Source organism: Vicugna pacos, chromosome 9, assembly GCF_048564905.1.
Source record: "Vicugna pacos chromosome 9, VicPac4, whole genome shotgun sequence".
Classification (NCBI taxonomy): Eukaryota; Metazoa; Chordata; class Mammalia; order Artiodactyla; family Camelidae; genus Vicugna; species Vicugna pacos.
The window spans coordinates 61847417-61869892 of NC_132995.1; the positions used below are offsets into that span (position 1 = coordinate 61847417).

At 45.4% G+C, this 22476-nt stretch overlaps 1 protein-coding gene across 5 annotated transcripts in view; it reads left to right on the forward strand.

Annotated features, from left to right (window-relative positions):
* LOC102525912 (transmembrane domain-containing protein TMIGD3) overlaps window positions 1–22476 on the forward strand; it is a 61041-nt gene that overhangs the window by 22276 nt on the left and 16289 nt on the right. The window lies entirely within an intron of this gene.

Here is a 22476-nt window from a genome sequence, read left to right on the forward strand (position 1 = left end):
GGACAGGGGCAGCATAGTTTATATTTCTTCTAGCCAGAGCGGAAAACGTCATAATGAATAGAATTTGGGTTAGATTTCTTATCAGGTACTGCCTCAGTGTAGGAAAAAATTAGTCCTAGACGAAAAGCTTCTCTGGTCTTCCTGAACAAAGTTTAAAGGCAGACCTGGAAAGGATACATCTGCTTCCAAGTGACTTAACTATGCTCCAGAGCAAAGCTCAAGGAATACAAAAGTACCTAGCACTAACAAGGTAAAATTCACAATCAGAAAATTACCTGGCATGTAAAGAAGCAGGAAAATGACTGATAACGAGATACAAAATCAAAAGAAACAGACCCAGAAATAACGCATATAAGAGTTAGCAGATAAAGTTTAAAATAGTAGTTATAACATAGTCTATATGTTTAAGAAGGCAAAGACTGTGCATGTTAAGTAGAGATGTAGAAAATATTAAAAAGGCCCAAATAGACTCCCAGAGAGGAAAATGACAATATCTGAGATGAAAAATACACCAGATGAGATGAATAGATTAGACACTGCAGTATAAAAAATTAGTAAACTTGAAGGTGTCTTAGTAGAAGTGATGCCACATGAAACAACGAGCAAAGAATTTTTTAAAAACTCAAAGAACATCAGTGAGCTATGGCACAATCTCAAGCAGCCTAATGTATATGCAAACAGAGTCCCTGAAGGAAAGAAGAAGGAAGGATGAACAGTGAAAATGTTTAAAGAAGTAATGGTTGAAAATTTCCAAATTTGATGAATACTGTACTGCTACAGACACAAGTAGCTTAAAGAACCCCATTCACAAAACAAGCAAACAAACAAAAACCCCATGAATAATCACACCAAGAAACAATCAAATTGCTCAAAACCAGGGATAAAAATAAAATTGTAAAAGCTGCCAGAAAGGGAGTGGGGGTGGGGGTGGGGTGGAAAGACACATTACATACCAAGGAACAAAGAATGAGAGAAGACATCATGTCAGGAACAGTGTGAGACACAAGACCATGGAGCGACCTCTTTAAAATGCTGAAAGAAAAAAAATCTGTCAAAACCCAGCAAAAACATTTTTCAAAAGTAACTTCTGCAGTGAATTCAAAAATAGCTTTTCCAGACATACAAAAACTGAAGGAATTCAGCAGCAGCCGACCTACACAACCAGAACGGTTAAAGGCATTTCTGCAGGCAGAAGGAGAACGAGATGAGATGGAAATCTGGATTTGTACAAAGGAACAAAAAGCGCTAGAAATGGTAAATAATAGGTAAATAGAAAAGACTTTTTATTATTTAAAAACTCTTTAACTGACTTTGGAAAGCAAAAATAATAATGTATTGAGACGTCTATAACATACATGGAAGTAAAACATAAGGCAATGGTACAAAGGCCAGGAAGGGGAAAGTGGATACATACTTTTTTAAGGTTCTTATACTATATATGAAATGGTGTATTTTTTGAAGGTAGACTATATATGCTACAAACCTTTTGTTGTAAAATAATAAAACTAAGAGTTATAGCTAATGAGGCAACAAAGGAAATAAAATGGAATCATTAAGAATATAATTACAGGAATGGGACAAGGATGCCTCCTCTCATTATTCCTTTCCCATATTGCACTGGAAGTCCTAGTTGATGCAATAAGGCAAAGGGAAATGAAAAGTTTACAGACTGAGAAGGAAGAAATAAAACTGTCAATTTTTTAAGATGAAATGATTATGTAAAAAAATTCCAAAGAATCAACAAAAAGCTCCTAGAATGAGTATACAACTATAGCAAGTTTGCAAGATACAAGGTCAGCATACAAAAGTCAACTGGTTTCCTATATCCTAGCAATACACAATTGCGATTTGAAATTAAAAACACAACATCATTTACACTAACACCTTAAAAATATTAAATACTTGAATATAAATCTAACAAAATAGATACAAGATTTATGTGAGGAAAACTACAACATTCTGATGAAAGAAATCAAAAAAGAACAAAAATTAGTGGAAAGATATTTCACGTTTATGGGTAGAAGACTCAATAGTGTCAAGACATCTATCTTCCTATCTAGAATGACAGATTCAACACAATCCCTATCAAAATCCCAGCAAGTTATATTGTCAACAACCTAATTCTAAAGTTTACATGGACAGGCAAAAGACCTCAAATATTGAAAGAGAAAAACAAAATTGGAGGACAGATACGACCTGACTTACTGTGGAGCTACAATAATTGAAACAGCATGGTTCTGGCAAAAGAACAGACAAATAGATCCATGCAACAGGATAGAGAGCCCAGAAATAGACCCACATAAATATGGTCAGGTGATCTCAAAGGAGCAAAGACGACACAATTGGGAAAAGACAGTCTTTGCAACAATTGATGCTAGAGCAACTGGACATCCACAGCAAAAAGTAAATCTAGACATAGACCATATACTCTTCAAAAAATTAACTCAAAATGGACCAAAGACCTAAATGTAAAGTACGAAATTATAAAACTCACAGAAGATAACATAGGAGGCAATCTAGATGACATTGGTTATGGTGATGACTTTTTAGATACCAAGGCCAAGGCACAATCCATGAAAAGAATAATTCATAAGCTGGACGTCATTAAATTGAAAACTTTCTGCTCTGCAAAAGACACTATCAAGAGAATGAGACAAACCATAGACTGGGAGGGCTGGGAGGATCTATTTGCAAAAGATACATCTGATAAAATACTGTTAATCAAAGTATACAAAGAAGCCAAAACACAGTAATAAGAAAATTAAAAAAATAAAAACAGATTAGAGAATGGGCAAGAAACCCAGACAGACACCTCATACACACACAAAAAATGCGTATTTCAAACTAGCACATGAAAAGATGCTCTACTGCATATGTCATTAGGGAAATGCAAATTAAAACAACAACGAGGTACTTCTACACACCTAGTAGAATGGCCAAAATCTAAAACACTGCCAACACCAAATGCTGGCAAGGATGTAGAGCAACAGAAACTCTCATTCATTGCTGATGGGAATATAAACTGGTGTAGCCTCTTTAGAAGACAGTTTGGCAGTTTCTTGTGAAAATAAACATACTCTGACTGTTTGATCCAGCAATTGTGCTCCTTGGTGTTTACCCAAATACATTTCTCAATTTATGTCTACACAAGAACCTGCACATGAATTTTTATAGCAGTTTTGTTCATATTTGCCAAAGTTTGGAAGTAATTAAGATGATTTGCAGTAGGTGAAGGGATAAATGAAACTGTGGTATATCCAGACAATGGATTATCATTCAGTCCAAAACAAATGAGCTATCAAGCCATGAAATGATATGGAGGAACCTAAAATTCATATTACTAAGTGAAAGAAGCCAATCTGAAAAGACTACATACTGTGTAATTCCAACCATATGACATTCTGAAAAAGGCAAAACTGTGGAGACAGTAGAAAAGATCAGTTGTTGCCAGAGGTTGAGAAGTGGGAGGGAGGGATTAATAGGTGGAACACGGAGGATTTTTAGGGCAGTGAATCTATTTCGTACCATACTATAATGGTAGATACGTATTGTTACACATTTGTTAAAACCCACTGAATGTACAACACCAAGAATGAACCCTAAGGTAAAGTATGAACTTTGAGGGATGATCATGTGCCAGTGTAGGTTCTTCAACTGTAACAAATTGTATCAAAAAATCCCCCCATCTCTGGTGCGGTTGTTGATAGAGGTGGTGGCTATGTGGATGTGGAGCAGGGGATATATGTGACCTCGTTGTACTTTCTGCTCAATTTTGCTGTGAACTTAAAACTGCTCTAAAAAGTAATGTCTATTTTTAAAAACTTTCTAAAAAGTACTCAGTTCAAAAGAAGGCGGAAAAAGGAAAAAGGGAACCAAGAGCAAAGGGAACCAAGAACCAAGAACAATGGAACAAATAGAAAACAAATAGCAAGATTGTAGATTTAAATCCAACTATATCAATAATTACACTAAATGTTAATTAAAAGGCAGAGATTGTCAGATTGCATGTAAAAGCAAAAATGAACTATATTTTGCTTCCAAAAAATCCACTTTAAAAATGAAAACAAAAATATGATAAAAGTAACAAGATGGAAAATAACACACCATGGAAACACTAATCAAAGGAAAGATGGAGACAATCCATCAATATCAAACAAAGTAGATTTCAGAGCAAAGAATATTACTAGGGAGAAAGAGAGTTATCTCATAGTGATAAAGGGTCAATTCATCAAGAGGACACAGTAATGCTAAACATTTATGCACCTAATAAAAGCACTTTCAAAGGCTTCAAAAGTACATGAAACAAAACTGGTAGAAATACAAAAAGATACAGACAAATCCACCATTATAGTTGGAATTTTAACACTGCTCACTCAATAATTATTAGAACAAATAAAAAATCAGCAAGTATAAAATAGAAAAACTGAATAGCAATCATCAATTAACTAGGCCTAACTGACATTTAGAGAGCTATCCATGAAACAAATGCACATAGAACATTTCCCCGTACAGCATAAAACAAGTCCCGATAAACTCAAAAGCATTTAAATCACACAAACTCTTCTCTGACTGCATGGAATTAAACTAGAAATAAATAATAGAAAGATATTTGGAAAAATCCCCAAATATTTAGAAACATACTTCTAAATAGTCTGTGTCTCAGAAGACATCAAAAGGTAAATTAGGAAGTACATTGAAATAAATAATAATAAAAATATAACAACAAAATTTGTAGACACAGCTAAAGCAATGCTTAAAAGGAAATTTATGGAACTAAACATTGTTATTAGAGAAGAAGAAAGGGCTCAAATCAATGACCTCAGCTTCTACCTTAACAAACTAGAAAAAAGAAGAGTAAATTAAACCCAGAGCAAGCAGAAGAAAAAAATAATAAAGATAACAGCAGAAATCAATGAAATAGAAACAGAAAAATAATAGAGAAAATCAAACAAAATTTGGTTTGTTAAACATATCAATAAAATTGACAAACCACTAGTTTGATGAATCAAGAAAAAAAAGAGAAGACAAAATTACCAAAGCAGAGACATCCCCAAAGCTCCTGGAAGCATTAGAAGGATAAATAAATATTATTTATAACTTTGCTGATAAATGTAACACTCTAGATGAAATTAAAAAAAAATTTTTTTGAAAAACAAACTACCAATGCTAAATAAATTTAATTTCTGGTTAAAAAGATCTTCCCATAATGATAACTCCAGGGCCAGATGACTTCATGAGTAAGTTTTATGAAATAGTTAAGGATGAAATACCATCGATTTCATCAAAACTCTTCCAGCAAAATGAAGAGAGTACTTCCCAACTGAGTCTATGAAACTGGTGCTGTTTTGACACTGAAACCAGACATGCACTATGAGAAAACCATAGACCAATATCCTTCATAAGATTAATGCAAAAAAAATCCTTAAAAATTTCAGTAAATTGAATCTAACAATACATAAGAAAGATAACACATGTGTTCAAGTGGGATTTATCCCAGAATCCAGTCTATAATTCAAAACCCAATCCAGAATTCATATACTTAACAACTGAAAAATAAGAATCATATCCCTATGTCAACAGATGCATAAAAATATTTGACAAAACCTAATATCCCTGATATAAATTCATAGTAAACTGTGAATAGAAGGAAACTTCCTCAATCTGATATAAGGCATCTAAGAAAAACCTACAGCAAACATCACACTAGAAAACTAAAGGCTTTCTCCTAAGATCAGAAGCAAGGCAAGGATGGCCACTCTATTTCTGTCCAGCATTGTACTGAAAGTTCTAACCAGTGGAATAAAGCAAGAAAAAGCATTTAAAAAAACATTCTGATTGGGAAAAACTTAATTGTTTTTATTTACAGAAGACATGATTGTCTATGTAGAAAATATTACTTAAGTTCAATAAACAAAAATTATTTGTATTTCTTTATTCTGGTAATGAACAATCAGAAATTTGAATTTAAAAATAATACCATTTGCAGTAGCAATAACAACAAACAAGACGTAAGGATCAAGTTAACAAAAGATTTGTAAAATCTGAACACTGAAAATTACAGAACATTGCTGAAAGAAATTAAAGAAGGCCTTAAAAAAAAAGAGAGATACTTTGTCTTCATCTATTGTAAAGTCCTGTGTTGCTGAGATGATAATTCTCTCCCATACTGATCTATCAGTTTAACACAGTCCCAAATTCCCAAAGGCTTTTCTGAAGAAACAGTAAAGCTGACTTTAAAATGTGTATGAAAATTCAAAAGACCCAAACCAGCCAAAACAACTTTGAAAAGGAAGAATAAAGTTGTAGTACTAACACGACTGAATTTCAAGACTGACTATAAAACCGCAGCAATCAAAATGGTGTGGTATCGGTGTAAAGACAGAGAAGTAGACTGATGCAACAGAATACAGAGTTCAGAAATAGACGCAGACATAATGGTCAGTGGATTTTCAAGAAAGATGCCAAGGCAACTGAAGGGGAAAAGGACAATCTTTTCAGCAAATGGTGCTGGAACAATTGGATAGCCACATGCAATCAAATGATCCTTAACTCTGACTTCACACCATGTACACAAACCAACTCGAAATGGATCATAGACTTGAATATGAGGCTAAAACTATAAAATTTCTAGGAGAAAACACAGGAGAAAGTCTTAGTGACCTTGGGCTTGGCAAAGATTTATTAAATATGACACAAAAAGTACAAACTACAGGACCAAACATAAATTGGACATACAATCAAAAATAAATTATAAAACTTAAATCTAGTGTCCTTCAAAAAGCATTGTTAAAAAAAAAAATGGAAAGGTTAGCCAAAGACTGGGAGAAAATATTTGCAGAATATATACCTGACAAAGGATTTACAACTAAAATATGTAAAGAGCTCTAACAACTCCATAAGAAGGTGAATAATCCAATTAAAAATGAGCAAAAGATTTAATAGTCATCTTACCAAAGAAGACATACATACGAATGTCAAATAAGCGTATGAAAAGCTGCTCAACCTCACTGCCGTTAGGGGTATGCAAATTAAAACAATGAGATACGACTGCATAAACACTAGAATGGATAAAATTAAGTCAACCGACCATTCCAAGTCCTGGCAAAGATCCATGTAGTGGAACTGGAACTCTCATTCGTTACTGGTGGGAGTGCAAAATGGTAAAATCATTTTACCGTATGATTTGGAAGTTTCTGAAAAGGTAGATATACATCCACCATGTGATTCGTCATTCCATAACCAGATATTTACGTATGTCCACATAAAAACTTGCATGTGAATGTTTATGGCACTTTTATTTGTAATAGTTCCACACTGGAAACAGTCCAGATGTTCATCAACAGGTGTACACATAAGCAAATTGCAGCTGATCTATACAACGGAACCCTACACAGCAGTAACAATGAATGAACCGCGGATGCACACAACAGCATGGATAAATCTCAAAATAATTATGCTGATTGAAAAACACAGATTAAAAAAGTGCATGCTTATTGTGTGACCCCATGTATATAATTTTCTACAAGGTACAAACAGTAGTAACAGAGCAGATCAGTAGTGGGTGGAAGGAGGGATTACCGCGGGTTTGAGGAAACTTGGGGGAGCAATGGATATGTTATCTTGACTGTGGTGATGGTTTCACAGGTATATACATGTATAAAAATGTGTCAAATTGTACACTTCATGTGAAGTTTTTTGCATGACAATTGTACTCAGCAAGAGTGTAAAACGAGCAGTCATTCTGGACTGCTACTTACCATACAAACATAACTGAAACACAATTGCTCTTACTATATGCAATGTAATCTGATATATACATTTCATTCCATTCCATTTAATTGAAAATACACTCTGATCACGATCTACTAAATCAATTTCATGATTCTATAGTGGATTGAGATGTTTAGTTGCATTCAAACATGTTCGAAAAATGAGTGGCTTGAGTCCAAAACAATCTCTTACACGGACAGGCTCCTCTGACTCAGTTTCCATGTCTTCACCGCTAACGTTCACATCCCCTTCTGTTAATATGGTTGAGACTTTACAGAGTCTTAAAGTAGAAGTCCTAATCTTTCAAATTCTTTCATTGGAAACAGATTTACTCTCACCCTTTTGCTACCATCTGCCCACTGACTTGTTTGGGAGATTGTTGATCTTACGACCTCATAATGATGTGATGACTCTAGTGATTCTAGGGGAATTCTGAGGAACACTGAAGTGGCAATACTGACCAACCACATAGTTACTGCGGTTGCCAAGACTTCTGGACTTTTGACTGACATGGGTAGCAGCTGTTATGGGCTATCATGTCCCTCATTAGAAAAGCAGGCAGGCTCTGGCAATGAACCTATTCTTTGTGATGACTCTAGTTTCCTGCAGAATTTACTCTTAGTGGTTGTTTTTGCCCGTGCAGAGGAAGGCCATATGGAAAGTGGTTCCTGTTGCCCAGCGTACAGTATGTTAACGGTGGTGGCTGGCTGTGCACAACCAGAGTTCAGCTAAAAAGAGGAAAAAACTAGGGGAAGGAAGCAAGGAATAAAAAACGATGAAAGAAAATTACTATATACAAAATAGATACACAAAAAGGTCCTCCTGTATAACACAGGGAACTGTATTCAATAGCTTGTAATAACCTATAACGAAAAAGAATATATATATTTGTATAGCTGAATCACTCTATTGTACACCAGAAGCTAATACAACATTGTAAATCAGCTAAACTTCAATTAAAAAAAATAAAAACAACAATAAGTAGCTGGACCTTCAGAAAAAATGATGAAAGAAACCTAGGCCTGGGTAGTTTAAATTCTGCCCTGAATTAGGTTCCTGTATGCAACTTTATATTTCTGTGCCTGGCAGTCTCTCTTCAATTACACATCTTTCTGTGTCACAGGGAGTGGTGTAATTTGCAAATTCAGTCCATTTTTTGTCCATGAAGGTTTTAATCAATGAACTCAGAACCAAAAGGAGATGGAACTTGGGCAGAAATTTAGGTTATGATTCTGGCCTCAGCATATTTCTAGACAGGGCTGCAGACGAGCAACTGGGAAAGCTGACATTATTTCCCAAGACCTTAGCCTCTCCACGGTTCCAGGAGAACCAGTGCAGCGCACGTCCAAGCCGAGCTCGTGGCACACTTAGGGGAGGCTGGATGGTAAAGAAGAGCTTAAATTCCTAGACTTGGCAGAGTGGCCTAGGTCTCAGTTGATTTCGTGCCAAAAGTCTAAGATCTAGATTCTGCTCAGATAAGCAGCAGCCAGAAGTCGTAAGTTCAGCCTTGAGGGTGGGGAATCAGAGTTTATTGGTGCTATTGCTTCTGGGCAAATAAATTACAGTATTGAGTTCACACCTTCCTTATTTAGAACTAGAGAGAGCATGATATAGTGATAAATACCTGGTTTCGGTGTCAGGCAAATCTTAGTTCAGGTTCTGTCTCTGCTGCCTGCCAGCCTCGTGCCTTTGGGAAAATCGCTTAACAGCTCTGAACTTCAGACTTCTTGTTTAGAGCAGTAGTTCTCAACTGGGAGTGCTTTAGCCTCCCAGGGAACATTTGGTAATGTCTAGAGATATTTTTGGTTGTCTTCACTTGGGGGTGAGGAGGGGCTATAAAGAATGATCTGGCCCAAAATGTCAGTAGAGCTGAGGTTGGGAAGTCCTGGTTGAGAGATAACATATGCCAGAGTCTGGCATAAAATAGGTTACCAAAAGATCGACTCCATGTGGCGAATTAAAAACCAGATTCTGGGGCAGCAAGGGCTGTGCAAGTCTGTCGGCAGTGCTACCTTCAGTCCACTAAACAGTTAATGCAGGTATAGCAAAGAGGTTCAAAGTGGTGGCTCTGGAGCCAGCCTGCTTGGATCCAAATCCCGGCTTTACCATTTACTACATGCGTATGCTTGGTCAAGTCACTTAACCTCAGTCTACTAATCTGTAAAATGGGGACAACAGTGATACCTACCTCACAGAGATGTACAAAGGATGGGTCTGCATGGTTTAGTGACTACTCAACTAATATTTTGTTTTTACAAGGGGAGTTGTGATGGAGCCAGTGCTGAGAGGGGCACTGATTTTAATCAGAAGCTCTAGACTTTTTTTTATATGAACTGTGAATGGGAACACAAAGCAAACAGAAATGGATAATTCACACAGCAATAGAAAGTTCATCAATCCGCGAAGTACTCACTATGAGCTGCTGGGCAACTTGCCAGGTGTTTATAAATATCCCATTGAATCCCCTTGACAACTCTTTGAAATGGCTTTCATTAACCTATTTCAGTCCTGTTTTACTGATACGGAAAGAGGCTCTAAACAGAGTCACTTGCCCAAACTCGCACGGCCCTCGGGGGTAGAGCAGGGGTTCTGAATCCAGAGAGGACTCTAGTCTGTGCTTTTATGGATTGAAATTCAGAAACGCTCACCTCAGGGGGAATTCCAGGGTATAAAATATTCAACTAGTTGGTGTTTCCTACATTTAAGGAGAGGAAGAACCATTCAAAGCCAAGCCTTCACCCCAGAACTGGCTTGGACAAATGGCCTGGGGTGTGTGGGGGCGAGGGAAGAGGAACAGGATGTGAGTGACAGGAGCAGTCCTTGCTCTTGGCCAGTGACAACTAAGTCCAAGAAAGCCTCCTGGCCTCGCACGGCTGCCTCAGAGAGGGGGTGCGGACCATTAGGTTACCCAGGAGTATTTTCTAGAAGGTTCCTGAAATGTCCCTCCTTTCACTAAATGTTTTATGAGGCTAGTGCTGTGTTTGTGTATGCTTGTGTGGATGTGTGTGTGTGTGGGTGTGTGTGTAGTGGGGTGAGACCACAATAACCTGGGACTGGGGAGTCAGCAGAACCAGGAAAAGGTCCCTGATAAAGCTGTGCCTTCCTCTAAACAAACCACGCTGCTGAGATAAGGGTGGAAATGGTGGCTAAAAACAGCCAAGAGGCCTGAATTGGTCCCAAGACCAGTAGTGTTAAGGGGTCGCCCACACTGATGCTTGGGGCTGGGGCTGTGAAACAGGTGTTATTTCTCGGATCTCTGGCTTTCCCTGGGGTCCCCATCCCCTCTTCTAGTGTTGGAAGGCATTGTGCACTGCTTACACCCGGAAAACCACCTGGGCAGGCCCCTCAGGTCCCCACCCTGCTGCACAGACTGTGGGTTTTGAGGGCTTCTTAGCAACTCTGGGCCCCACTCTCTGAGCAGAGGCTGGGGAGGAGCCAAGCACAGGCCACAAGGCCTCAGTGTCATCCTCCGCCCTGTATGTCCCGTGGGGGGCTGTGTTCCTTCCGGGGTAGCAATCCTCTCCCAAGTTCACTAAACTGGTTGTTTAAATATAGGAGAGGAAACAGATGCTGGCAGGCCAGAGGTCTCTGAGAAGACAGGGCTTTGCTGGGGTGCTTGCGGAGGCTGATAAGGACACAGGGTGTGTGCCCGTCAGATGGACCTCTGCCGATTTGCTGTGGGCCTTTCAGACACTGCCCTGAGCCAGCGCCATCAGAACCTGGCTCCCTGTTCGTGACTGACATAGAAGGAAGGGTTATTTTTAAGCTGATCTTTGTGACTTCCTCTTGGCCCTCATCCTTGCTCTCCACTCAGAGGCCCTGAGAGCAGCTTCCTGCTTAGGCCAGCTAGAGACCAGGTGATGTGCGCAAGGTTGGGGGAGGGGAGGGCTGGCTGTGTGCCCAGGCGGGGCCAAGGGCGCCGTCCTGGCAGGCAGAGTCCAAACCGGGCTCATCTCACGGCAGGACTGTCAGAGGAGTCCTGGCTTCAGGCTCTGGTAATGAGCAGGAGACAGACACCCAATCCCTAGACCAGTCTCCCAGCAGAGATCCTGGAAACTGCAGTTCCAGGCTCTCCAGGGTGTGTAAGTGGGTGGGGACGGGTGCCGCAGAGCGTGGGCATCACACACGGGGATGGATCTGGTCCTGACAGGGGCAGCGCCCCTCTCTGATCCGGGCCCTGCTGACAAAACGGGCTCAGGCCAGCGGTCTGCAGGGAACACCCCTCTGGCGTCCGTCGCTGGCAGAGTTCTGAGGAGCACATCCGGCTGGGTGTACCACCAGCATCCTCAGATTGTGTGGTGGATGAATCAGCCTGATAGCCCCACTCCCTCCACCCCCGCGTTAGAGCAGGGACACTGAGCCAACAGCACTGTGGCTCCTGGGTGGGTGGGGGGGTCCCCGGGAGACCAATTCCCCCGCACAAAGGCTGCCGGTAGCTCTGCCTCTTTGCCGCTGGCTCCCTCCTGTTCTCAGAGTCTCAGACCCCGACAGTTTCCTGTGAGGACCCGGCCCATCTCCTCGGGCAAGGGGCCCTTAGTTCCTCACGGGGACCTCCTCCTCCCTTGTCGTCTGCTGGGGGGAGACTCACAGCATCATCTGCTCCCACCAGGGAGCACGTAGCCCCATCCTCTCCCTACCTCCTAGACTGGCTCAACAGCCGCAGCCTGAAAACACCTCTCAGCCAGTGTTCCTTCATCAGATAAACAGGGCTGAGGCCGAGCAGGGGACATTTTAGGAAACTGGGGCTTCCTCTCGCAGGCCCAGGGAATGAGGCTCAGTCTTACTCTGTGAGGTCCTGGCTCCACAGCCCCTGCGACCTCAGACAGGAAAAGCCAGTCTGTGTTCCACTGGCTATGCCAGTAGCCAGTCCATGTTATGCTCAGACAGGCCTTTCCAGGTGAGAGTCTGGGTCAAGAACTAGCCCTTCCCTCTGGAGAGTCTCTCTTGAGGGGGAGAGCAGATCCTAGGGCCATCTTTCTGTTGAATTTGGGATTCCAGTCGCTCACCTCTGTCACTCATCTGCAGAGACTGGCAAAACCCACCTCTCAAGGTTGCAGTGGGATGGCATGAGCAGCCCCGGGGCAGCACAGGGGTTGGGCAAGCATTGTTCCAGGCCCAGAGGAAGTCCACAAGAGGGCTCGTGGCTATTTCTGTATTTTGTGGCTTCTGGCACATAGTAGGCAATTACTACTTGCTATTTTTTCTCTTCCTTCCTCACCCACCTGACTTGGAAGCGGTACAGTGTGCGCATGCATGTGTGTGTGAGTGTGAGTGTGCGCCCGCCCTGCACACACACTTGCAGGGGGCTGGTGGGGCTGCCAGGTACTAGTCTAGACTTGGCTCTGACTTACGCATCTGGCTTTGGCCCTTTGTCATCATCTGTGAGATGGAGAGTTGGGACTATTGTCTTCTCAGATCCATTTCAGCTTTAACAGAGAATTTAACATTTAAAATGATGTTTCTAAGAAGGATATGCATATTACCCCCTCCCATTTGGCCAAGATGCAGCCGAGTTCATCCTCAGAAGCAAAATTGGAGAGGAGCTGTGAGGCCTGCAGCAGGTTTAGGGTCTTACACCAGGGCCCTCGGCCTGTGCGCGGCTCCTTGTTGAGGCTGTGCCCTTTGCCCTCCTCCCTGAGGTCCTTGCATCTTCCTCCCCGCCCCCCACCCGCCTCCCGCAGCCCCCCACCAGCCAGCGGCAGCCCTGGCCTCCCTGCACATGTTTCCAGTTCGTAGCTCGCATGGAGTCCACGTTGCTCATTTGTTCCATTTGCTTGGAGACAACAGCCAGCATTATTGGCAGGAAAGGGAGAGGGTGCCAACTCCAGGATTGCACAAAAAGCCCCAGTCATGGGCGCTGGGCGGGGGAAGGGGGACGGGGGACGGGGGTTGGGGAGGGAAGCAGCGTGGGCTGGCCCTCTTGCAGCGACCTGGAGTTCTGTTGCGCCAGCTGAAGTCATGGGCGTTGAAGCAAAGGCTGGTCTTCCTCCGGGCATGGCCAGAGCAGTTGACTTATCTTGGCAGGACCAGGACAGAGTGAGATGCTATCTCGGAGCCTGGGGGAGATTGGAGCTGGCTCCACAGCCCGGCTCTGAGGCTAAATGCTCGCCCTAGAACAAATTATTTCTTTGTTCCCTCGAAATCAGGAAAGATTTCAGGGTTAATGAAAGATTGGATGATTTGGGTGTTGCAGATGGAGAGCAATACAAATAAATGTAATTCAAGTTAAGCAATGGGCCTCGTGTGCCCCCACGTTTGCCACGCAGCTACTTTGGCAGGGGTTGGCTGTCATATCCAGCAACCCTCCCACCCTGTGCAGGAGAGACCCCTTCGTAGTGGTGAATAGTGTCGAGTGGTGTGTCAGGCCCTCCAGAATGAGTGACACATGAGAAATGAAAACTATGATTATCGCTTGGGATCATCTGACTCTTGAGACCGGTGCTGGGAAAGCGTCACCAGTGGCAAGTTGAGTGGCTCTTAGGGGCTGGTGACCTGGCAGGATGCACATCTCCAACTGAGCATGTTCAGATCTGAGGCTGCTTTTCCCCAGGCTCACAGAGGAGTCACGGGTGGCATGTCGGGGAACCCATGAGTGCGCCCACTTATGCTTCTCTGGGGGGTGTGGTGGGGTGGGGGATGGGCGCCATCCCCAGTGCTGACAAACCACTCAGAATGGGGTAAGCAAGGTGCTTTCTGGCAGGAATGGAGAAGGGGGAGGAAGATGTTCCTGCCTTTGGACACTTCCTGTTTCCGAAGCCAGGCGCACTGCAGGGGGCGGGGGCTGAGCCCTGGACAGGAGAGCAGCTGCTCGGTGAGAGACAGGGAGAGTCAGTGGCGAAGGGACCTAGGATCTGAGGCGTGCATCCTTGTGGGTTCCCAACAAGCCTGTATCTTATGGTGTGGAGAGGCTGGTAAGTGTGGAATGATTTTCCTTTAATTCAGTATTTATCAAGCAGCTCTTAAGTGGAACACACACACACTGCCTACACACACTGGCACAGGGGTGATGAGGGAGGCTGTGGACCCGGCTCTGTGCCAGCTGTGCCCATGTTGCTTCACTCAGCCCTTGGTCAGGTATCTTTGTCATTTACCAAAGGGGAAATGAAGACACAGAAAGAACAATTTGTCCACCGTCATCTCTTTAGAAACAGTTTAAAACCAGAAAGGTGGGTGTGTTTGCAGCCCAGGGCTGGACCTGGCCGTGATTTCTCCCCTGGAGCACATCGGTGAGAGCGGAGTGGGATAGGCCTGGCCCCTGGATGGAGAGGCTCGGGGTGCATGCTCTGGAGCACCTCACAGCAGCGGAGTGTCCATCAGGCACGTCCGCGGTGCTCTAGGTGTACAGAGGCACTGCTGATGCGGGGCAGTGTAACTCATTCCCACCCATCATCAGACCCATCAGCTGGATTGATGGGCAGACTGGTCCAGGATCAAGTGAAGTCGTGAAAGAAGGAAAGATGAGCCACAGGCTTGGATGGAGGGTCGCAGGCTGTTTGGCTGGGGATTCAGAGAGATGGGGACCAGAGTGACAAAGAAGCTAGAGAAGCAGTACCCAGATAGAGCCCCTCCTGCGAGAGACTGCATCAGCCCTGTTGAAACGCAGGAACCCGGGAGCGCATTCTTGTAGATTCTCAACCTTGTGGATTCCCAACATTTCTGCTGGTGAAGAACTGCAGCTGCTTGCTCCAGGTTTGACCTTGAACTAGACACTCTGAGCATCAGATTCCTCTGGTACCTCCTCCCACCACAATCCTCACGTCCTGGAAACCCTGTACCAAACACAGGGATCTGGGGCAAGTCACTTGGCTGTGAGAGCCTCATTACATCATGTGTCAGACTAAACGGGCCAGCTAGGGCCAGAGGAGGTTCGGGATCCTGCAGACAGAGCAGTGACAAGTGAGGAATGGAATAAACTAGCTCTGGGTGTGAAAGGAGTACATAGGAAATAAACCGAGGGAGATGATGGAGAGTGCGTATGAGCGTGCGTGTGTGAGGGTGCGTGAGTGTATGAGTGTACGTGTGTGTGTAGAGGGCACCATTTCAGATATATCTGAGATGAGACTGAAACAGGCTGTTGTATGCAAAAATGCTGAAACCACAAACTGTAATGTAAATATCAGACATTTTCGCTGAGGGTCCCTTTGACTATACCCAAGCTGGTCACGTGCTGTTTCCTATCTGTACTGGTTTGCGATTGAAGTTAGATGCAAAAGCTATTTCTGTTGAGGAAGGGGCCTCCCTATATCCTTCCTGATTCTTCACTGGATGTAGAGAGCTATGGTCAGCATTCCTGCAAGGTGAGGAGCAGAGAGACTTGAGAACAACACATCACACGTTCAGTGAGAATTTATTGCAGGTCTCCTGTGTGCCAGGTACTATTTCACACTCTGGGGAGAAGGGCAATGGGGCAGAGATATAAAGATGAAAAAGGTATAATTTCTTAAGGAGTTTACCAGATGCTGGGGGTTTGCTAGCTAGTGAGAGGAGCAGTCACATAAATGAATAACTACAAAGTAGTGTAACCAGCGCTCAAACAGAGGAATGTGTGAGCTGATGTGGGCGTAGTGAGGAGGAAGCTATTAACTCAGCCTGGTAGTAACTTCAGTCCTTTCTGGAAGTGGGTGGGATGTGCATAAATAAAAATAAGTTCTACCTGGGGAATCATTATATGATGCCCTACGCAGCATCATTCCTAAGGGAGTGTTTACTAGATCTGCTGGATACGGAGGCTTCAAGTACAGTATTGAAAACTTTTCTCAAACGGCTCACTTAACTCCAGAGAGCATTTGTAGTCAACATTTTTTTTTCCTTTTGCCCAAACTGATCTTCTAAAATATGACTGTGGAGCACTTGTGGAGGAAAAAATCCTCACCCCAAAGTCATGCTGGAGCCAGCAAGAGTGTTCATGTAACAGCCCGGAATAATCTCAACCGGCAGACCTGCCCTCGAAATGAACGCAAACAGGCCTTCTAATGTCAGTTCTGTGGATCTATTATTTACACCTTGCCTACTTCCAAAAAGGATGGGAACCACTCACATTGAAAGAACTGGGCACGATGGGATCGCGACACACCAGGTGTCAAGGGATGCCGTGGGTGTAGAGATGCCGTGGGATACCTAAGCAGAGCGTGGTGACTGAGACAGAGCCCCGGCGCCCAGTCTCCTGACTGCCCACGCAAAACCAAATTATACAAAGCTCTCTAACCAAGCCGTTAAACAAAGCAAACTGATTTCTTAAGAAAAGCAACCTCTTTTCTAGCACTGAACTCCTCAAAGACACATATCCTGAGAAACCTTCTATAGGGAACGCAGCAACAGATAGTATCTTTAGTCCTGACAAACTGCCATACATCCTTCCTATGACAGCTTTCTGTATTTACCTTGATAAAAAGCAGAGAGAATAAGGCAGTCTGGGGACACGTTTTGGGGGGGAACTGAAGTCCTGTGTTTCCAGAAGGCAACCGTCTAATCACCGCCTTCTGCAGGAGTAGCATGTAGGCGAGAGGTGGCCGGCAGCCCTCCACCAGCCCAGGATGACCGCCTTCTGATCTTAGCTGTGCCCAGAGCTGGAGTGCAGACCACTGACACAATGACACCCTGCCCCCAGGAGCTGGCCTGGCCTACGAAACAAGTTTCACCCACTGGGACGCTGAAGAATTTTTGCCCCAAATGACAGCTTGGGTTTTGGCATAATTGATGTGGAACTCTTTTCCTGTGGTTCGCTGGGAAGAGCCAGGGCTTTGAAGCCAAGACTGACTAAATGGGCTGTGTTGCCAGAGCAGGTCACTCAGTTGTCACCAAGCCTCAGTTTCCTCATCTGTGAAACAGATCTAAGGATACTCACCTGCAGAGTTGCTACAGAACTGTGAATGATGTGTGTCACACCCCTGGCAGGAGGCCTGGCCCTGGTTGGTTGGTCTATTGACCTCGGCAGTTCCCGTAGTCGTAAATATGACAGGCTCTGGGGGGAGGGTGTAGCTCAATGGTAGAGTGCGTTCCTCGCATGCACGAGGTCCTGGGTTCAATCCCCAGGTCCTCTGTTAAAATAAGTAAATTAAAGTAAAAAACCTAATTACCTTCTCCCACCAAAAAAAAAAGATTAAAAAAACCCAAAGTGTATAAATTAAAAACAACAACAACAAAAAAAGACAGGCTTGTGGCGCAGGAGGGGAAGACACATATGTCATGGAAAACAGGGGAGATGAGCGCCCAGTTCCTCCAGGAGTGTCACAACATTTGTTAGGTAGAAGGTAAGAAGACGGGGGCTGGGGCATGGCCCTGCTGGGAGCATCTAGGCTCAGCAGTTGCTCTGTGCAGAGTTTGTTCCCACATCTGGTGTTTAGGTAAAGGCCTGGGGGTTGGGGAGACAGCAGGACATACAGTTGGCTACTGTGGGGACTGGGGAGACACCTGGCGCAGGCGATTAGAAGCCTGGGGCTGTGGTGAAGAGGAGGCTGGGTTGTGAAGAGACCCAAGGCATTTTGAGAAATCACAGGCTACAAGAGACAGGAAGCTCTCCAGCAGAGGCTGGGAAAATGGACCGGGGGCCCGGCGGCGCCCGTAGAAGGGAGAGGATAGGTCAGAGATGGGCAGGGACTGGTGACACAGGTATGGTAGGGAGAGAAACATCCCAGTGGGACCTCCCCTGGTGGTCTCTGTCCTCCCCTGTGAGATGAGATGAATGACACCTGCCCTGGGGGGCTGTTGTGTTAATTTAGTGAGGTGGGGCATGTGTGGAGCTTTGCACACTATGAAGAACAAGAAATGTTTTTCTTGGAACACTCACGGGTTTAAAAGGAGAAACTGCTTCTCAGCCTTCCTGAGTCAAGATCATGGAATTTGGTACTGCCGAGGAATATTCTGCGGGATTGGACTGAATTCAGGCGGATGGCAATCTTTCCGTGTCTCCTTTGCCCTCAATCCTCACTTTTTTTATGTTTTGCATGACCTGAGAGGGGTGGCTAAGCGATGCTTGGAGGTGGCGCTAAATTCTCTTGTCCCAGTCCTGGGTGGCAGCGGGGATGTGCTGCCACCTGGTGGTCACTGCTGCACATAGCGCCCAGACAGGGACACGAATAAAAGCCTCTAGTTACCGCCCCCACCGCCGCCCCGCCCTCGCGAGACTCGTGCAGTTTGAACACCACTTTTCCTAAGTGCCTAGAACCTGGAACAAATATAGTTAGCTGAACCCTTCTCTGGATTCTCCTCTAGGGCCCAGAGGCCTTCTGACATCCTCAGTGTGGGTGGAGGGTCTGGTGGATGGGGCGTGGGCGCCAGGAGCAGTTCCCCTTGGCTGGGCAGGATTTCCTGTTGCTTAGAGTGAAGGAACCTTGACCTCTCTCCTCCCCGCTCGCACTGGCTCTAAGAAAGGCTCCTGAACTCAGACTGTAACTACAGGCCTGGGGAGTCCCTGGCTGCTTGGTCACAGCTGAAGCCCTGGTAGGAACCCCCCTGGGGACTCGGCTCCAGATCAGCCCAGCCTCCTCCCTATGGCTTGACGCGGGGAGTTAAGAGCAGCCACCTGGGCTCTGAGCACTTGTTCTTTCTAAGCCTCTGCTGCTGGTTGGCAAGCATCAAGCTCTGTAAAAATATAAGGCTTTGGGGAAGTGGCCATGGAGCCAAGAGGAAGTAAGTAAAGTGATTTTGTGCAACTCTGCAGGCAGCAGTTGAGTCGGTGAGAGCCAACCCCCAGCAGAAGCCGCCACCTTCCGCCTGCCTGACATCCTGTCTCAGCGGTCACCTGCACCAGTTCTGGGGCTCCAGAGTCCTTTCCCTGGGCCCCTGCTAGTGCTGCATCTCGCTGTCATTGCCGGCTGGTTGAAGGGCTTTCCCAGGCTTTTCTGAGAAGCTGTAAAGGGTCAGATGAACCATCTCTGGCCAGATGCTCAGGATTTTCAACAGAACCCCCAAGGGCAAAGTGGCAGCCTTGTGGTTGAGTTGGGTTCAGTTGTATCAGCCCAAGGTGGCTCCAGGCCAGGGTCCGGGACACAAGAAGCCCTTCCGCGAGGACTCCAGTTGCTTTTCCCCTGATTCAGGCTCATGGTTCCTTCCAGACCCTCTCCTCCTCCAGGGATTTCAGGTTCTTTTAGTAGAAGTGAAACAGACATGGCCTTTCTTTTAGCTGGGAAAATCCACTGAGCCACTTAAGATTTATTCTTAAAAAATGTTTTTGTGGCACCTTGGTCCAACAAAAAGTTTTCTTTCTGGCTCAGAGCTCCGCCTTGGGGCCCCAGCCCCTCTAGCAGCCTGCTCGCACAAGTGTCTCTGATTGCTCCATCTCTTCCTAACTCAGAGTTGGGGCTAGACCTACGCTGTACGTGTGCTTTGTTCCCATAATCTTGGTTGCCACTCTCTTTTCCAGACATGAATTTAGAATCTCCAGTTGATAATACAGTGACTCCAAATCCAGGGACTTCTTACATTTATGAAAGTTTGTTTACATGCTTATTCATTTCCTGAAGCCAGAAGTGTGGCTTCTAATGCCAGATCTGCCAATTCCTCGCTCTGCAACCCAGGGGCAAGTTACTTAACCCTTCTGAGCCTCGGTTTACTCAGCAGTAATGATGGTATTTATTTCATCAGAAAGCACTGAATGAGAGCAGGTATATAAGATGCTCAACATAATGGAGGGTGCTTGGCAGGTCCTAGCTGATTTCCTGGCATTCTGTCCCCAGTGCTGAGTTTATGTCCCCTGGTTAACTCAGGTGTCTTCCTGTTCATTCATTTATCAGTATATGGAGGCCCTACCCACTGCCAGGCTTTGTGGTCGGGGCTAGACATGCAGAAATGAAAAGTGGAGGTCCCTGCCCTCCAGGAGCTCACAGGACGACAGAGGAGGGTTTGGATAAACACAGCATGGGGTGGGGGTGGTGTCTGCTGAGCTTCCTTCATGGTTCTGTTTGAGAAGAATCTGGAAGGAAAAGTGCTTCTTTTCTGGGTGGATGCGAGGGAGAAGGGACTTCCTATCCGGAAAAGAGTGTGTGCACATGGAAGAGGAAGTGAAAGAGCATGCTCTGTGCCTGGGGGGGGGGGGTGCACAGCTTGGTGGCACTGATGATTTCCCATGGAAACAGGCGATCGGAGGCTGCAGGGGCTGGGAGAGCCCATTGCGGAGGGTCTCAAATGCCATCCTGAGCAGTCTGGACTTGATCCTGGGGCAACACGGAGGCCTTGGGGGGATTCGCGTCCGGAGCCTGGTTAGGAGGCTCAGAAATGAGGAAGGAAGTTACACGACTAAGAGTGGCCGTGGGCTGTGCTGGGGGCAATGGGGAAAGGTGACCATCCGTCCTGGCCTCTTTGTCCTCTTTCCCCAGCGGCCCTTAGGTGTTCAATCTGGAGGGAGAAGATCACTCAGGGCCCCGTCCTGGGCCAGGATGTTAAGTGACTGTGAAAGCCTTTCCCTTCACCCCTCAGTTCAGCCCCCCCGAGTGGCGATGGGTTCTGTCTGCACAGAAAACACAAAGGAAGGGCTTCTCTTGTTCACGGAGAGAAAACTCCCCAAGTTTGTGCAGAGGATTTGGAAACAGTTCCCAGGTGGGGAAAGGTAGCCGGGTCGGTGGCCTCAACTGTGTCCCCAGGCTCTCCTTTCTCCTGTGGGTCATTCTCTCACAGCCTGTCCTGCCCCCATCATGCTGCCCTTGTGACCGATGTTTGGGCAAAAACCCCTCTCCTCAGTTTCTCTAGCTCAACTGAGACGGTGGTTCCACCAGGACTCGCCTGGAATCTGAACACACACACGGTCCGGTTTCCAGCTCCAGCTGTCACATGCACCCCTAACAGATGGGCGCACCTCCCGTGGGGTGGATCCATGGTTCAGGCACTTTTCCTGGTCTCCATGACCTTCTGCCTCCCCCCAGCTTCTGGCCCACAACCACACAAGGGCCATGATCTTTATCTGTCCACATGCAGGAGTTGTCCACTGTCTGACCAGCTCCCGAACATGAAGCAGATGTCTATGCTCAAGTCTGCCATGGCCCAGTCCCTCTGTCCTCGGCCACCCCAGGCTGGCCTGAGAGGCAGACTGGGGCTACCAGTCCCTCCAGGAGAAACGCTCCTCAGCTGTACCATCGCCACAACCAGGCAACACGCCCCATCCCCACATGAGGGTCTTTCTCTCACATGAGGTTATTTGGTGCTGCTGGGTGGCTGAAGGTCGGGGAGGGGGTGGCTGGGGTACATTTTTTACAGTGAGTCACCAAGAGTGAGAAGGACTTTTTTCGATAGCACGCAGCCTTCTAGAAATCTTGCTCTCCATGACTTCCTTCTCTGAAGCAGAGATAAAGGTGGCAGTCACGTAGAGACATATGTGAGAGGCTGCGTTGGAGGCTGGGGGAGTTTTCATGTTTCTAAGGCACAGGGATGTGGGCCCAGCTAACACTGGAAAATGCTGGAGTGACAGAAATGCAGCTGGAGAAGGCTGTCCCTTAATGTCTGGGGAGATGGCTCAGGGATACGTGGCAGGGCTAGCAGGGATGAGTGAGCCACGCCAGACAGACTCGGACAGACTGGGGATGCGGGAGAGGGGGTGGCTGGGTGATGCAGAAGGAGGGCAACTGAAGCAGACCCGGCAGGCCCCGCGCTGAGGCGTCTCACCAGCGCCCCCATGAGAAGTGTTTGTTGGTAAAGACCAGAACAGCACTCCTGTGATCATTGTATTTCTGGCTGTACAGAGGTTGGTGCTTAAGGTAAATATTATAAACCGTTCAG